This window comes from Amblyomma maculatum, chromosome 2, assembly GCF_055883805.1.
Source record: "Amblyomma maculatum isolate TAMU_Amacu chromosome 2, ASM5588380v1, whole genome shotgun sequence".
Classification (NCBI taxonomy): Eukaryota; Metazoa; Arthropoda; class Arachnida; order Ixodida; family Ixodidae; genus Amblyomma; species Amblyomma maculatum.
The window spans coordinates 201,358,345-201,376,361 of record NC_139345.1 but is presented as its reverse complement, the minus strand read 5'-3'; the positions used below and the strand labels follow the sequence as shown (position 1 = coordinate 201,376,361).

At 47.7% G+C, this 18,017-nt stretch overlaps 9 non-coding genes and 2 pseudogenes across 9 annotated transcripts; all 11 read right to left on the bottom strand.

The window, feature by feature from the left end:
• Window positions 1-60: 60 nt before the first annotated feature.
• Window positions 61-142, bottom strand: TRNAS-UGA (transfer RNA serine (anticodon UGA)). Its single transcript has one exon. It is a non-coding gene; the product is annotated as a tRNA-Ser (tRNA).
• An 85-nt stretch (window positions 143-227) lies between these two features.
• TRNAS-UGA (transfer RNA serine (anticodon UGA)) lies at window positions 228-309 on the bottom strand. Its single transcript has one exon. It is a non-coding gene; the product is annotated as a tRNA-Ser (tRNA).
• An 81-nt stretch (window positions 310-390) lies between these two features.
• On the bottom strand, window positions 391-1,898 carry LOC146200963 (uncharacterized; annotated as a pseudogene).
• Window positions 1,899-4,332: 2,434 nt separating this feature from the next.
• LOC146200962 (uncharacterized) lies at window positions 4,333-5,587 on the bottom strand (annotated as a pseudogene).
• Window positions 5,588-5,658: 71 nt separating this feature from the next.
• TRNAS-UGA (transfer RNA serine (anticodon UGA)) lies at window positions 5,659-5,740 on the bottom strand. The gene has a single exon. It is a non-coding gene; the product is annotated as a tRNA-Ser (tRNA).
• Window positions 5,741-5,826: 86 nt separating this feature from the next.
• On the bottom strand, window positions 5,827-5,908 carry TRNAS-UGA (transfer RNA serine (anticodon UGA)). Its single transcript has one exon. It is a non-coding gene; the product is annotated as a tRNA-Ser (tRNA).
• Window positions 5,909-5,993: 85 nt separating this feature from the next.
• Window positions 5,994-6,075, bottom strand: TRNAS-UGA (transfer RNA serine (anticodon UGA)). Its single transcript has one exon. It is a non-coding gene; the product is annotated as a tRNA-Ser (tRNA).
• Window positions 6,076-11,152: 5,077 nt separating this feature from the next.
• Window positions 11,153-11,234, bottom strand: TRNAS-UGA (transfer RNA serine (anticodon UGA)). Its single transcript has one exon. It is a non-coding gene; the product is annotated as a tRNA-Ser (tRNA).
• A 5,178-nt stretch (window positions 11,235-16,412) lies between these two features.
• On the bottom strand, window positions 16,413-16,494 carry TRNAS-UGA (transfer RNA serine (anticodon UGA)). The gene has a single exon. It is a non-coding gene; the product is annotated as a tRNA-Ser (tRNA).
• Window positions 16,495-16,579: 85 nt separating this feature from the next.
• TRNAS-UGA (transfer RNA serine (anticodon UGA)) lies at window positions 16,580-16,661 on the bottom strand. Its single transcript has one exon. It is a non-coding gene; the product is annotated as a tRNA-Ser (tRNA).
• An 85-nt stretch (window positions 16,662-16,746) lies between these two features.
• TRNAS-UGA (transfer RNA serine (anticodon UGA)) lies at window positions 16,747-16,828 on the bottom strand. Its single transcript has one exon. It is a non-coding gene; the product is annotated as a tRNA-Ser (tRNA).
• Window positions 16,829-18,017: the final 1,189 nt, after the last annotated feature.

The window sequence follows — 18,017 nt, the reverse complement described above, 5'->3', positions numbered from 1 at the left end:
AGCACTCGTGCTTGCATGAATGCCCAAATTTTGCAAAACATAAGTGCTTGACCCATATCACGCAGCCGACAGGATTCGAACCTGTGCGGGGAGCCCCCAATGGATTTCAAGTCCATCGCCTTAACCACTTGGCCACGACTGCGGTTGTGTGCTGTAGAAAATGTGCAAGCACTCGTGCTTGCATGAATGCCTAAATTTTGCAAAACATAAGTGCTTGACCCATATCACGCAGCCGACAGGATTCGAACCTGTGCGGGAAGACCCCAATGGATTTCAAGTCCATCGCCTTAACCACTTGGCCACGACTGCTTTCTTTTTTCTTTATTGCCGGACAATGCACAGTTTACAAGAGATAAAACACGCCAACCTGTCTTCAGTTGGCGAGACAAATTAAAATTTCTTCAGGCACACTAACTCACCAAATACATCGATCCACTCAGGAGGTTCGGGTAATACCTGATACACTTCTCTCATGTGTACCATACTCTGAATGAAATTTTCGCGTACAGAGAGAACATTTGGATCTGCGTGACGCACTGCCATTCTTGTTTGCCACAGACTGTGAAGGCCTAGGAGCATAAGCATGTCATAGGGAATTTTATCACTTTTCATTGGGAGAAACTGGATGCCGTAGGGTGTAATGGGCAGCTGTTTCTTCAGAGTTCGTTGCAATATTTCCCAATGGGAGATAGGGTCCCAGCACTCGATGAAAACGTGTTCAATTGTTTCCGCTTTTTTCACAATAGACAATGAATTGTCCATGCAACGAATATGCCCTTCTGGTGTAGCCATGCTTTTACGGGGAGGGTGTTCGTGTGTAACTTAAAAAAGAAGGATTTAATGTGAGGTCTAACTGGCATTCTTTTGACCCTCTTCAACACTTCCCTTCCTGGGCCTTCACAGTAAATTACTCTGTACAATGGAGCTGGTAGTAGGTTTTCCAGCAAGTCAGCATACAATTTCTTTTTCGTAACAGAACACAGGTAATTCAATGAGAACCGAGCATGCAGCATACGGAAAGAAACCACAACTTCATGAAAGTAGCCAGTCACGCGACGGCACCTTATATCACTGGTTGTAATAATGAATTCAGGCAGCGCTCTCGCGAGTCGAACTTGCATAACTGTGCGCAAGAAACTGTCCCTTTGATCCCGTAGAAAAAAGAAACGTGACACAATCTGCCTAATAAACAAATGAGATAGGCCCAGGCCTCCATCGCGGACTGAGCGGAAAAGATTAGTGCGGCTGACTCTCTTCCAAGTTGAGCCCCATATAAATACAGCAAAAACTCGGTGCATTTTCTGTACATTGGCACGGCTCATACACAGCACCTGCAGCACGTACCATACTTTAGCTATCAAAAACAAATTGCACACAGTAGCACGCGCAAACATTGAAAGGCCACGACCCTGCCAATTTCCCATCTTCTCCCTCATTCTATCCGTTGCCTCACTCCAGTACTCTGCGGGATTCTGATAGTGCTCGAGTGGTACACCAAGATACGTCGTTGGTGTGGTTATCCAATTCATACATGCAAACCTATCTAGCTTAATGTCCCAGTTGCCATGCCATATACCAACACTTTTTTCCCAGTTTAACTTTGAACCAGTGAGCTTACAGAACTTCTTAGCAAGATTGACGGCCCCTCACACACTCTGGCGATCTTGACAGAATACGGCTATGTCGTCAGCGTACGCCAGTAATTTTACCTCTGTAGAGTGTATCTTAAAACCTATTATGGCTGTTTGAAGAATCACTGCTAAACAAAAAGGTTCAACATAAATAGCAAACAATAGGGGTGAGAGTGGGCATCCTTGTCTTACAGAGGATCGTATAGGCACTCTCTCTGTAAGAGATTTATTTATTATGAGCTGTGCTGCAGAATCTTTGTAGGCCATCATTACGCCATCTAAAATGGTGCTGCCAACATTGACATGCCTTAATATGCTGAACAGAATCTCATGTGAAACCCTATCAAATGCTTTCGCCAGGTCGAATTGCAGCATAGCAACTTGACCTTCCATGTCATCGCAGCACTCCAACACATTTCTGGCAATGTGCGTATTGGTAAGGATTGTTCGCCCTTTGATACCGCACGTCTGATGCGGCCCGACAAGCTGTTTAATCACGCTTTGCACCCTCCTCGCCAGTACCTTCATGAATACTTTGTAATCAGTATTTATAAGGCTGATAGGCCTGTACGATGTTACTGACAGTAGCTTGTCACGGTCATTCGTTTTTGGGATCAGAACGATATGGGCTGCTCTAAAGGACGGTGGCGCCTGACTTTTATTATAGGCCTCATTGAACACGCGGTGCAGTATATATGCCAGCTCTTTGGCGAAAGCCTTGTAAAATGCGGCTCCAAGTACGTCTGGTCCCGGTGACTTGCCTGCAGGCATTTCCTCGATAGCAGTCTCAATTTCTCGCACGCTTATCGCTTCCTCCAGGCGTTCTTTGTCGTCATCTTCTATCTTTGGCATATCGGACATAAACTCCGTCATGAAATCGTCACTGACTCGGGTAACGTTGCTAAATAACTCGCTATAATAATCCACGAAAGCTTGCTCTATCAATTTTTGTTCACCCGTCACCTCGTTTTGATAGCGGATCTGTCTGATTTCGTTTTTTGATGCATGCCTTTTCTCGTCGCTTAGAGATCGTTTATTTGGTGCTTCCCCAAGCCATAAGCGTTCGCTCCGCGCTCGAATCAGAGCTGCCCTGTATTTTGCGTTGTCTATAACCTCCAGTTCACTTTTGGTTCTTCTTATTTCGGCTGCCACTTTTCCCGGTTCGGAACTCACTGTGCTTACCAAAAATTCCAGCTGGCATTGAAGTTCTTTTTCTTTCTTCATTTCATTTCGACGCTTGATGCTCCCTCTTTCAATCGCAGCCATTTTGAGTTCAGTCTTAAATTCTTCCCAGGCAAATCCGTAATTTTCTGGCTCATTATTCATTAGCCATCCCAGTTTTTCCTTGACTCCGTTAACAAAAGCTTCATCATCGAGTAGTTTAGCGTTGAACTTCCACAGGTTCCAGTTGAATCGCTGCTGCTTTGGCTTATTGCCAATGGTGAAACTCACAAGGCAATGATCGGAGAATGAAACAGGTATAACCGTATAATTATTGCAGTGTGGCACCAACGGAATCGATACGTAAATTCTGTCAAGCCTTGCTTGACTATTTCGCTGGGTGTGCGTGAATTGTGGCCGCCCACCGATCGTTATCGTGCGACCTAAATCTTCCATGTTATAGTCAGCCACTAAGGATAGGAGCAAGTCAGCGCTTCGGTCACTTGTAATATACCAGTTTAGACCGATCTTCGGCACAACAAACACAGTTAAAATCTCCAAGCACAATAACGTACCTGTCACATTGCATATATTGCTTAAGGTCTTCAAAAAAATAACATCGCTCACATACACTGTTGGGAGCATAGACACAAATCAAGCGCCACCCTTTTTCAGCTAGCGAAAAATCCAAGACGATAAGGTGTCCCGTTTCAGAAACAGTAATCATTTCCTCTATAATTCCAACACTTTTACGTATCAACACAACACAGCCAGCAGATTTTCCGACGGCATGACATACACAGATGTTGTAATTGGTTTTAAAAGGCGACACCATACGATCGGTCTGCTCTTGCTTTTCCACCTTTGTCTCTTGTACCGCAATTAAGTCAAGCTCTTTTTCCATGCAAAGGCGGCTAAGCTGATATTGCCTTCGCCTCGTTGACAAGCCCCTGACATTAATTGTCGCTACATTTGTCGAGTAATTGAAGTTGTTCGCCATTTTAAAGCATGATTATAGAATCGTGTGATGTAATTACACACATGACGGCCACAACCACATCGTGCGTGTAGTAAAAACTCAAGACATGGTACGAAAAAGAACATCCGGCAAAGTGCTCAGCCCCGCCGGGGTGGTGCAGTGGTAAGACGCCCGACTACTGTGCCGGAGTTCCCGGGATCGAATCCCGGCCTCGGCGGCTGCGTTTCGATGGAGGCGAAACGAAGTGGCGTCCGTGTGCTGTGCGATGTCAGCGCACGTTAAAGATCCCCAGGTGGTCGAAATTACTCCGTAGCCCTCCACTACGGCCCCCCTTTCTCTCTATCCACTTTCACTCCCACCTTTATCCCTTCCCTTACGGCGCGGTTCAGGTGTCCACAGAGCAAGTGTGACAGATACTGCGCCTTTCCCTTCCCATGAACCAACCAACCAACCAACCAAAGTGCTCAACTGTACCTTGAAGGTGCATCTCGAAGGTCCCTTGAATCCTTCCATTTTGACTGAGGAGCGGTTAGGCGCCTTCGACGGCACCGATTCTGTACACTAAGTGGGCGTCGCCGCCGGTCTTCGGTCCGGCGGGATGTTCGGTTTTGGGCGTAATGTCGACCGACGTCCCCCCGTTGTTTTTGCCGGGGGTTCATCGTTAGCCGGTTGGCTTTGCTGTCCATCCTGGATATCCGCCTCTTCATGCATCCTCTTCGTGATAGTATCTGTTGCGCCTGGCTCGTTTGAATCCATTGCGCCATCATCGCTTGCCTCCATTTCATTGCCTTTTGAAGCTGAAGATCCTTCATCGCTCTCAGAGTGTGTAGAAGGCGGCTCCAGTTTAGAAGTCGGGGCACTTGGAGAATTACTGGGCTTAGCTTCGTGCTGTACTCCAGACTTTTGCTCTTGAGGCTTCGCATCTTCATTATTCGGTCCTGCTCCTTTAGAGGTTTCCTCGACGTCTGCTTCGTCCATGAGCAGGTCGGTGACATCATCCTTTGCCACTTTATGTGTTACAGAAGCATACGTCTTCACGCACTGTTCCTCTTCGTGTCCATAACGATGACAAAGAGCGCATCGCGGAACACGACACTCGCGTCGGATGTGGCCCGTATTGCGACAGCGCAGGCATAACGGGGCCCTGCCTGGCACCACAACCAGAGCAAATTCACCTGCAATACGGAGCTGATGTGGTAGGTCGTCCTCCGTCACCCCTGTCTTCAAAATAATAGTCACCAGGCGCGTCGAGGATGCTTTGTCGTGCACGCCTTGAACACGCCACCGTTCCCGGGACACTTCCGTCACTTTGCCATACGGCAAAAACGCCGCTCGTATGTCATTGTCCGGCACGTTGTGAAGCATCCAATGTAATTTGATGTGCAGTGCTTGATTGGCAGGATCTACCACAGGGCAGCGGCGTTCCTTCACCGTCACCTCCTTCCTAGACAATAGCCTTTTCACACCGTCTTCATTTCTGAAGGTCACTGCCCATACATGACTCATCTGGTCAACCCCCAGGGCGATAACTTCAGACAGCAAGCCCAGGCTCGCCGATGCATCACGGAAGTTTTCAACTCATCATGGCCTTGTCCGCACATCGGCATGCAAAAAAAATGGTATTCGAAACAACTCGCCCTGTTGGTAGCTGAGGCAGGAGCACTTGGTATTCCGATTCATCAGAGTCAAACATCCTGTTACCGCGGCCCTGGTGGGCCGCTGAAGCAGCTCTTACGGAGCTCATACTAAACACGACCGTCCGCTAGCGCTGCCGGAAGTGGAATCCACTCGGCCACGACTGCGGTTGCGAGCTGTAGAAAATGTGCCAGCACTCGTGCTTGCATGAATGCCTAAATGTTGCAAAACATAGGTGCTTGATCCATTTCACGCAGCCGACAGGATTCGAACCTGTGCGAGGAGACCCCAATGGATTTCAAGTCCATCGCCTTAACCACTCGGCCACGACTGCGGTTGAGCGCTCTAGGTAAATGTGCCAGCACTCGTGCTTGCATGAATGCCTAAATTTTGCAAAGCATAGGTGCTTGACCCATATCACGCAGCCGACAGGATTCGAACCTGTGCGGGGAGACCCCAATGGATTTCACGTCCATCGCCTTAACCACTCGGCCACGACTGCGGTTGAGCGCTGTACAAAATGTGCCAGCACTCCTGCTTGCATGAATGCCTAAATTTTGCAAAACATAGGTGCTTGACCTATATCACGCAGCCGACAGGATTCGAACCTGGGTGGGGAGACCCCAATGGATTTCAAGTCCATCGCCTTAACCACTCGGCCACGACTGCTTTTTTCTTTTTTCTTTATTGCCGTGAAACACAAACCAAAAATACACATGATAAAACACGTCAACTACACTTGAGCTAACGCGTACGCGGCTAAAATCTTTTCAAGTGCACCAACTCATCAAACAGAGAATGCCATTGTGGCGGATGCTGCTGCATCCTGAAAGTTTCGCGTATATACACAGCACTTTCAATAAAGTTTTCACGCGCAGATTGTGTATCTATATCTGCATGACGCACCTGCATTCGTGTTTTCCACAAACTATGGAGGCCAAGAAGCATAATTAAATCATAAGGTGCATCATCGTTCTGCACTGGTAGGAATCTTATAGCGTACGGAGTTAATGGAAGTTCCTTTTTAATTGACCTTTGGAGGACATCCCATAGAAAGACAGCATCCCAACACTGTAAGAAAACGTGTTCAATTGTTTCCGGTTTTTTGCACAACAGGCAATTTGTTGTCCATGGGACGAAGATACCTTTTTCATTGAGCCAGGTTTTAACAGGGAGCGTATTAGAGTGAAGTTTGAAAAGGAACGTTTTAGCAGATGACCTCACGGGCATCTTCTTAACTCTTTTCAAAACGTCCTGCCCTGGGCCTCCACAGTGTAATGCCCGGTAGAAAGGCACCGGCAGCATCACGTCAACGAGATCTTTAGATAGTTTTTTTCTGGAAACATTGTAAAGGTAATCAAAAGAGAACCGCACTTCAAGCAACTTGCACGAAAAAACAACCTCGCGCAGGTAGCCAGTCACAGTACCAGGAATGTTTTCACATGACACAATCCATTCAGGGAGCAGCCTCTGCAATCGCACTTGCATCACAGCTCTTAGAAAGGTATCTTTTTGATCACGCAGGAATATGAATCGCGAAACCACTTGACGCAAGAACAAATGGGCAAGGCCGAGTCCGCCCCTTTTAACAGAAATAAACAAATTCGTCCGGATGGTTTTTTCCCATGTGGATGCCCAAATAAAAACAGCAAAAACGCGGTGCATTTTCTGAATTGAGGTTCGTGAGACACACAACACATTGATGAGGTAGCACAGCCTCGAAACAAGAAAAACATTGCAAATAGAAGCGCGCGAAAACATTGAGAGTTGCCTTCCTTGCCACGCATCTGCTTTTTCTTTCGCTCTGGATGTTTCTTCCATCCAGTGCACGTGGGATCTCAATAACAATATAAAGGCACTCCTAGATAACGCGTTGGGAGAGAAGACTATCGCAGCTTACAGAAGAAATCAGGTGCCACGTCCCAATCACCGTTGCCAAAACCCAGAGCTTTTCTCCCAATTGATCTTACATCCGGGTTGATCACAAAATGTTTGAACGACACCCGTGACTTCACAGATGCTATTTCTGGTTGCACAAAAGACTGCAATGTCATCAGCGTATGCTAGCATTTTCACGTGTGCTGATGGCAGCTTGAATCATAAAATGCGATCGCTATCAATGATAGGCAACCAAGCAACCAAAGTGGCTCTAAATACAGTGCAAAAGCAGGGGTGAGAGCGGGCAGCCCTGCCTTACTGATGACCGTACTGCGATACTGTCAGTCAGTTCACCATTCACAAAAATACGGGTCCTGCAGTTCGCATAAGCCATTTTAACACCCTCCACTATGACTTCACCAAGGTTAGAAGGTTCCAAAATGGAAAAAAAATTTCGTGAGAAACACGGTCAAAGGCTTTCGCCAAATCTAATTGCATCATGGCTATCTGACCACCGAGTGCATCAACACATTCTAATACGGTTTTTGCGACATGTATATTCGTGGCAATGGATCGACCCTTGATGCCGCACGTTTGATGAGGCCCAACCAATGTTTTTATTACGCTTTGCAGTCTTTTTGCTAAAACCTTCATGTACACCTTATAGTCAACACTGGTGAGGCTTATCGGTCGATATGACCCCACCAACTGTCGTTTCTCCGGATCCTCTGTCTTGGGTATTAGAACAATGTGCGATGTAGAGAAAGACAATGGCACAGCATTATGTTCGTAAGCTTCAGTGATTACATCGAGCATAAACTGAGCTGCATAGCGCCTAAACGTTTTAAAGAAGACAGCGCTTTGACCATCGGGCCCAGGGGCTTTCCCAGGTGTCAGGTCATCTATTGCAGATTCTATGTCCTGGAACGTTATCGGTCTTTCTAGGCGTGCTTTACTTTCGTCATCCAGTTTAGGCATCAGTCTTAGATAGTCTGTTTGAAAGCCGCCTACAGTCTCAAGCTTAGCGCTAAGCAGTTCTTCGAAGTGCTCTGCTACCGCATGCTGAATATCTTTAGCATCTTCTGTGATATGGCCGCCATACCTTATACTCCTAATTTCTTTCTGGCAGGCGTATCTTTGCTCGTCTGCTAGGGCTCGTTTTGTCGGCACTTCTCCAGCCCAAAGTTTTTCAGCCGTTGCACGTATGACAGCCGCTGTGTATCTTTCGCTGTCGATTGTTTCCAGCTCACTTTTAAGCTCTCGTATTTTACTGGCGAAATTCCCTGACACAGTACTTTCCATGCTCAAAAAAATTCAGCTGTTCATTCATTTCTTTTTCTTTCTCTTTGTGCCGCACCTTACTACTCTTTTCTATGGCTTTCAATTTGACCCACTCTTTGAAGCTGTCCCATTCCGCTGCAAAACTTACTGGTCGCATAGCAAGACGATTTTCAAACTCGGTCTTAACTGCAGTAAGGAACTCTTCATCGGCAAGAAGTTTGGCATTCAGTTTCCATCTGTACCAGTTAAAGCGCGATTTCTTTCCTTTGCGACAAAACACTGCACTCACGAGACAATGATCGCTGAAAGACACAGGTTTGACCTCATATGCAGTACATAAAGAAACAAGATCTACCGAGGCATACACCCTGTCCAATCTAGCATGGCTATCTCGCTGAAAGTTCGTGAACTCTGGTTGGTTTCCAGTGGAGAACACACTACCAACATCCTCAAGGCCGTATTCATGCACAAGTGCATTCAACTGCTCAAAGCTTCTGTCTCTTCGAGGTTTACACTTCGCCGCTCGGTCCATAGCTGCGCACACACAGTTGTAGTCACCAAGTAAAAGCAAGATTTTGTCGACCTTCAACCACGATTCAATAGACCCGAAAAACATTTCACGCTTACATCCTGAATTGGGAGCATACACACACACAACACGCCAGCATAAATTACAGTACGTACAATCGGTACCCAATAGCCGACCGATTGGACAGGCGAAAACGGACTCTACGCTTACTCCCAGCGTGTTACGCGTAAATATAAGGCACCCACCCGATACACCAACAGAATGGCATACACACACATAAATGTTTGTTTGAAAAGAGGCCACCATACGGTCAGTGCTTTCTCGGCTCTCAATCTTTGACTCTTGCACAGCTGCTATATCTATATCATTATCCAAAAGGAGGCGACTGAGCTGGCATTGTCGCCATCTCGCTCCCAGCCCTCTGACATTCAAAGTAGCTACGTGTAACGGCGAATTAAGCTTGAGAGTCATGTATTAGAGAGAGGCGCCCGTACCCGCATGGTGCCTACCTTCATGGTTACCTGGCCTCCGCTTCTGACGAACAGCGGCGTATGTATGCATGTAATGTCCTCCCAGCAGAATGTCGGGATGCATTCAAACGAAGTCCACGCACATTGTTTCATTTTTGCTCGCACACGCACCACTTGGTTCAGAAGATTCCTGACGCTGGTCGGTAGGCAGCCGACCCACAAAACGTTCAGGACACCACTGAACTACGGAGGCAGTTTCCCCGCCTGCCGCGTGTCAGCCGAGAAGTTCGGCTTCGCTCTCAAAGTTGCTCTTCGGATGCCCGCAGTTTTCGGCGGCGGCTCACCACAAACACCGCCTGGCAGCTGAGTCTCCTCGGCGCTTTACTCGTGCGCACGTTTCGCGGCAATTAGGTCTGCTGTCTCCGGCCCAACTTCCATGGCATCAGTACAGGGAGGCACAGTACTTAGATCCTCCTCAGCGTCAGAAAACTTCATTACGATTTCAGACGCTTCCTTTGACGCTCTTTCATGGTCCTGGGTTGGAACGTTCAAGACATGTCGAGTTTCATTCTTTTCTCTTGAGACCGTCACCTTATTTTTTGTTAATACCGTCATGGAAGGCACGCCCTGTTTTGTTGACTCATCTCTAATGTCAGCAGCCTCGTCTGCATCCGCCTCGTCCATAATTAACTCGGACGAGTCTTCGCTGGACCCAGGTCCGGTAATGCTAGCGTAGGTACGTGCACACTGGCTGTCGTCATGCCCGAACCGTCGACAGGTTCCGCAGCGAGGAACCCGGCACTCTTTGCGGATGTGGCCTGTACTCCGGCAGCGTAGGCACAACGGGGGTCTGGCTGGTACAATGACGAGCGCCAGCTCACCGCTGACATTCATCTGATTCGGCAGGTCGTCGAGCTTCATGCCAGCTTTCAGCTTCAGCGTGACGAGCCTAGTAGTAGAGCCCTTTTCAAACATACCTTTAACACGCCAGCGCTCCCGGGTAACTTCCGACACCTTTCCGTGCGGCGCAAAGGCAGCCCGAACATCCTCGTCTGGCACGTTGTGTAGCAGCCGGTGAAGTTTGAGTCGCACGTCCTGGTTGGCCGGGTCAATCACCAAGCAGCGACCGTTTTTTACACACAGCTCACCTACCCTTACAATCTTGTTCACCGCTTCAGTATCTTTGAGAGTGACGGCCCAGACGTGGCTCATCCTATACGCCCCCATTGCGAAAACGTCGGGGATTAGCGAGTGTTGCGCCAAAGCATCCCGGAAATCTTCCACCCGGTACGGGCGGGCCCTGATATCGGCGTGCAAAAAAATGGTATTCGAAACAAACCGACCTGTTGGCAGTGCAGGCAAAACAACCTGGTAATTAGTTTCCTGTTCAGCAGTCCTGTTACCGCAGCCTGACATGGCCGCTGAAGCCGCTCCTGAGGAGCCCTGCATCCTGTGTCCGTTCGCTGGCGTGGCCGGAAGCAGAATCCACTCGGCCACGACTGCGGTTGAGCGCTGTAGAAAATGTGCCAGCACTCGTGCTTGCATGAATGCATACATTTTCCGAAACATAGGTGCTTGACCCATATCACGCAGCCGACAGGATTCGAACCTCTGCGGGGAGACCCCAATGGATTTCAAGTCCATCGCCTTAACCACTCGGCCACGACTGCATTTTTTTTATTGCCGTGAGACACAAAAACAAAATACACGTGATAAAACACGTCAACTACAGTTGAGTTAATGCGTACGCGGCTAAAATCTTTCCAGGTGCACCAACTCATCAAATAGACATTGCCATTGTGGTGGATCCTGCTGCATCCTGAAAGTTTCGCGCATATACACCGCACTTTCAATAAAGTTTTCTCGCGCAGATCGTGTCTCTATATCGGCATGTCGCACCTGCATTCATGTTTTCCACAAAATATGGCGGCCAAGAAGCATAATAAATCATAAGGTGCATCATCGTTCTGCACTGGTAGGAATCTGATACCGTACGGAGTTAATTGGAGTTCCTTTTTAATGGTCCTTTGGAGGACGTCCGATAGAAAGACAGCATCCCAACACTGTAAGAAAACTTGTTCAATTGTCTCCGTTTTTTTTGCACAACAGGCAATTTTTGTCCATGGGACGAAGATACCTTTTTCATTCAGCCTGGCTTTAACAGGGAGCGTATTAGAGTGAAGTTTGAAAAGGAACGTTTTAGCAGATGGCCTCACGGGCATCTTCTTGACTCTTTTCAAAACGTCCTGCCCAGGACCTCCACAGTGTAATGCCCGGTAAAAGGGCACCGGCAGCATCACGTCAATGAGATCTTTATACAGTTTTTTTCTGGGAACATTGAAAAGGTAATCAAAAGAAAACCGCACTTCCAGCAACTTGCACAAAAAACAACCTCACGCAGGTAGCCAGTCACAGTACCAGGCATGCTTTCACATGACACAATCCATTCAGGGAGCAGCCTCTGCAATCGCGCTTGCATCACAGTTCTTAGAAAGGTATCTTTTTGATCACGCAGGAATATAAATCGTGAGACCACCTGACGCAAGAACAGATGTGCAAGGCCAAGCCCGCCCCTTTTAACAGAAAGAAACAAATTCGTCCGGGTGGTTTTTTTCCCATGTGGATGCCCAAATAAAAACAGCAAAAACGCGGAGCATTTTCTGAATTGAGGTTCGTGAGACACAAAACACATTGATGAGGTACCGCAGCCTCGAAATAAGAAAAACATTGCAAATAGAAGCGTGCGAAAACATTGAGAGTTGCCTTCATTTCCACGCATCCGCTTTTTCGTTCGCTCTGGATGTTTCTTCCATCCAGTGCACGTTGAGATCTCGATAACAATCTAAAGGCACGCCTAGATATCGCGTTGGGAGAGCAGACCATCGCAGCTTACAAAAGAAATCAGGCGTCACGCCCCAATCACCGTGCCAAAACCCAGAGCTTTTCTCCCAATTGCTCTTACATCCGGTTTCATCACAAAATGTTTGGACGACACTCGTGACTTCACAGATGCTCTTTCTGGTTGCACAAAACACTGCTATGTCATCAGCATATGCTAACATTTTTACGTGTGCTGATAGCAGCTTGAACCCTAAAATGCGATCGCTATCAATGATAGCCAAGCAAAGTGGCTCTAAATACAGTGCAAAAAGCAGGGGTGAGAGCGGGCAGCCCTGCCTTACAGATGAACGTACTGCGATGCTGTCAGTCAGTTCACCATTCACTATAATACGGGTTGGTTGGTTTGTGGGGTTTAACGTCCCAAAGCAACTCAGGCTATGAGAGACGGCGTATTGGAGGACTCCGGAAATTTCGACCACCTGGGGTTCAATATATAATACGTTTTGTGCAGTTCGCGTAAGCCATTTTAACACCCTCCACTATGACTTCACCAAGGTTAGAATGCTCCAAAATGGAAAAAAGAATTTCGTGAGAAACACGGTCAGAGGCTTTCGCCAAACCTAACTGCATCATGGCTATCTGACCCCCGAGTGCATCAACACATTCTAATACGGTTCTCGCGACATGTATATTCGTGGCAATGGATCGATCCTTGATGCCGCACGTTTGATGAGACCCAACCAGTTTTTTTATTACGCTTTGCAGTCTTTTTGCTAAAACCTTCATGTACACCTTGTAGTCAACATTTGTGAGGCTAATCGGTTGATATGACCCCACCAACAGTCGTTTCTCCGGATCATCTGTCTTGCGTATTAGCACAATGTGCCATGTAGAGAAAGACAATGGAACAGTATTACGTTCATAAGCTTCAGTGATTACATCGTGCATAAACTGAGCAGCATACTGCTGAAAAGTTTTAAAGAAGGCAGCGCTTAGATCATCCGGCCCAGGGGCTTTCCAAGGTGTCAGGTCATCTATTGCAGATTCTATGTCCTGGAACGTTATCGGTGTTTCTAGGCGCGCTTTACTTTCGTCATCCAGTGCCGGCATCAGTCTTAGAAAATCTGTTTGAAAGCCGCCTACAGTCTCAAGCTTAGCGCTAAGCAGTTCTTCGAAGTGCTCTATTACCGCACGCTGAATATCTTTAGCATCTTCAGTGATATGGCCGAAATACCTTATACTCCTTATTTCTTTCTGGCAGGCGTATCTTTTCTTGTCTGCTAGCGCTCGTTTTGTCGGCACTTCTCCAGCTCAAAGTTTTTCAGCCCTTGCACGTATGACAGCCGGTGTGTATCTTTCGCTGTCGATTGTTTCCAGCTCACTTTTAATCTCTCGTATTTTACTGGCGAAATGCCCTGGCACAGTACTTTCCATGCTAAAAAAACCGAAGTTGTTCATTCAGTTCTTTTTCTTTCTCTTTATGCCGCACCTTACTGCTCTTTTCTATGGATTTCAGTTTGACCCAGTTTTTGAAGCTGTCCCATTCCGCTGCAGAACTTACTGGTTGCATAGCCAGACGATTTTCAAAATCGGTCTTAAATTCCGTAAGGAACTCTTCATCGGCGAGACGTTTGGCATTCAGTTTCCATAGGTGCCAGTTAAAGCGCGACTTCTTTCCTTTCCTACCAAACACTGCACTCACGAGACAATGATTACTGAAAGACACAGGCTTGACCTCATATGCAGTACATAGGGAAACAAGATCAACCGAGGCATACACCGTGTGCAATCTAGCATGGCTATCTCGCTGAAAGTGCGTGAACTCTGGTTGGTTTCCAGTGGAGAACACACTACCAACATCCTCAAGGCCGTATTCATGCACAAGTGCATTCAACTGCTCAAAGCTTCGGTCTCTTCGAGGTTTACACTTCGCCGCTCGGTCCACAGCTGCGCACACACAGTTGTAGTCACCAAGTAAAAGCAAGATTTTGTCGACCTTCAACCACGATTCAATAGACTCAAAAAACAATTCATGTTCGCGTTCTGAATTGGGAGCATACAAACACAACACACGCCAGCATAAATTACAGTAGGTAAAATCAGTAACAAAAAGCCGAACACTTGGACAGGCAAAAACGGACTCTACGCTTACTCCCAGCGTGTTACGTATAAATAAAAGGCATCCATCCGATACACCAACGAAATGGCATACACACACATAAAAGTTGGTTTGAAAAGAAGCCACCATACGGTCAGTGCTTTCTTGGCTCTCAATCTTTGACTCTTGCACAGCTGCTACATCTGTATCATTATCTAAAAGGAGGCTACGGAGCTGGCATTGTCGCCTTCTCGCTCCCAGCATTCTGACATTCAAAGTAGCTACGTGTAACGGCGAATTAAGCTTGAGAGTCATGTATTAGCGAGAGACGCCCGTACCCGCATGGTGCCTACCTTCATGATTGCGTGGCCTCCGCTCCTGAAGAATAGTGGCGTATGTGTGCATGTAATGTCCTCCCAGCAGAACAGAACGTCGGGCTGCATACAAACGAAGCCCAAGCACCGTCTGTCATTTTTGCTCACACACGCCCCGCTTGGTTGCAGAATGTTCCTGACGCTGGTCGGTAGGCAGCCGACCCACACATCGCTCAGGACACCACAAAATTTACGCAGGCGGATTCCCCGCCTGCCACGTGTCGGCCGAGAATTTCGGCTTCGGTCTTAACGTTGCTCTTCAGATGCCCAAAGTTTTCGGCGGCGGCTCACTACAAACACCGCCTGGCAGCTGAGTCCCCTCGACGCTTTCCTCGTGTGGGCGTTTCGCGGCAATAAAGGCTGCTGTCTCCGGCCCAAGCTCCATGGCATCAGTACAGGGAGGCTCAGTAGTGAGATGCTCCTCAGCGTCAGAAAAATCGATTACATCTTCTGATGCTTCCTTTGACGCGCCTTCATGGTCGTGTGACGGATCTTGCGAGGCTTGCCGAGTTTCCTTCTCTTGACTGGGCACCGTCACCTTATGCTTTGTTAAAACAGTCATGGAAGGCGCGTCCTGTTTTGTTGACTGACCTCTAATGTCAGCAGCCTCCTCCGCATCCACCTCGTTCATTATTAACTCCGACGAGTCTTCGCTGGTCCCAGGTCCGGCAATGATAGCGTAGGTACCAGCACACTGGCTGTCTTCACGCCCGAACCGTCGACAGGTTCCGCAGCTAGGAACCCGGCACTCTTTGCGGATGTGTCCCGTACTCCGGCAGCGTAGGCACAGCGGGGGTCTGCCTGGCACAATAACGAGCGCCAGCTGACCGCTAACATTCAGCTGATGCCGCAGGTCGTCGAGCTTCATGCCAGCTTTCAGCTTCAGCGTGACGAGTCTAGTAGTTGAGCCCTTTTCTAACATACCTTTAACTCGCCAGCGCTCCCGTGTAACTTCGGATACCTTTCGGTACGGCGCAAAGGCAGCACGAACATCCTCGTTTGGCACGTTGTGTAGCAGCCAATGAAGTTTCAGCCGCACGTCCTGGTTAGCCGGTTCAATCACCAAGCAGCGACCGTTTTTCACAGACAGCTCACCTACACTTACAATCTTGTTGACGTCTTCAGTATCCTTGAGAGTGACGGCCCAAACGTGGCTCATCCGCTACGCCCCCATAGCGATAACATCGGGGATTAGCGAGTGTTGTACTAATGCATTCCGGAAATCTTCCACCCGGTACGGGCGGGCCCTGAAATCGGCGTGCAAAAAAACGGTATTCAAAACAAACGGACCTGCTGGCAGTGCAGGCAAAACGACCTGGTAAGTGTTGTCCTTTTCAGCAGTCCTGTTACCGCGGCCTGATATGGCCGCTGAAGCCGCTCCTGAGGAGCCCTGCATCCTGCGTCCGTTCACTGGCGTGGCCGGAAGCAGAAATGACTCGGCCACGACTACGGTTGAGCGCTGTAGAAAATGTGCCAGCACTCGTGCTTGCATGAATGCCTAAATTTTGCAAAACATAGGTGCTTGACCAATATCACGCAGCCGACAGGATTCGAACCTGTGCGGGGAGACCCCAATGGATTTCAAGTCCATCCCCTTAACCACTCGGCCACGACTGCGGTTGAGCGCTGTAGAAAATGTGCCAGCACTTGTGCTTGCATGAATGCCTAAATTTTGCAAAACATAAGTGCTTGACCCATATCACGCAGCCGACAGGATTCGAACCTATGCGGGGAGACCCCAATGGATTTCAAGTCCATCGCCTTAACCACTCGGCCACGACTGCGGTTGAGCGCTTTGGAAAATGTGCCAGCACTCGTGCTTGCATGAATGTCTAAATTTTGCAAAACATAGGTGCTTGATCCATATCACGCAGCCGACAGGATTCGAACCTGTGCGGGGAGACCCCAATGGATTTCAAGTCCATCGCATTAACCACTCGCCCACGACTGCTTTTTTTTTTTTTTTCACTGCACACATAAAAAAAAAACTCCATTCAATCTTGACACCAGCAACCTGCCAGAGCTGCTTGACAGGCCTTGTCTGGTTTAAAATTCTTTGAGCAGGCTCAAATTTTACATCCTGGGTAGCCATTCGGGGTTAAATGATTGTGATCTCGCCACTTGCTCAAATCTGTGCACATTCTCCTTAAAGTACATGCGGGCCGGTCGCGCGTCTGGGTCGCAGTAATAACCCGCCACCCTGGAGCGCCATATATTATGGAGGCCCCAGAGCATTACTTGGTCTAACGGGAAACCATCCTCATTTTGAATGGCCAAAAATCTGATGCCGTACGGATGAAGCGGAAACTCTTTTTTAATGGTTCTTTGTAAAACATCCCAAAGACACACCCCCTCCCAACAGTGAAGAAATACATGATCAATTGTTTCAGGCACTTTGCATATTAGGCAATGCGTACCCCATGGTAAAAATAAACCTTTCCTCTCTAAGAACTTTTTAACTGGTAGTGTTTCTGTATGTAATTTGAAGAAGAAAGTTTTTATTCCTGGCTGCACTTGCATTCTTTTAACTCTTTTCAAAACGTCCCCACCGTTGCCTCCATTGTACATGGCTCTGTACACTGACACTGGAAAAACAACATCACACAGATCACCGTATAGCTTTTTCCGCTTCACTTCACTTAAGAATTCTGTCGAAAAACGCGGTGTAAGAAATTTCACGCTGTCAGCCACTTCTCTAAAATGACCGAAGATTCTTACTGGTAAACTCTTGGAACCCACAACAAAATCAGGCAAAGCACGGTTCAACCTTAGTTGGCACACAGGTCTTAAGAAAGGGTTACTAACATCTCGGAAGAAGAAAAACCTGTTGACAAGCTGGCGGAGAAATAGATGTCCCAGCCCGAGACCACCGTCTTTCACACTTCGAAACAAGTTCGTCCGCTCGCACCGTTCCCAGCTCGATGACCAAACAAACACAGCTAGAATACGATGTATCTTCTGTGCATTTACCCGGGAACAGTGCAAAATTTGCATGACACACCAGAGTTTTCTTAAAAAGAACACATTTCACACCGTCGCTCTTGCAAAAATTGATTAATATACCCCCTTCCATCTATCTGCTTTTTCCTGTATTTCGTTCAGTTGTCCTTTCCAGTATGCATTACTGTCCCTGTAGCTGT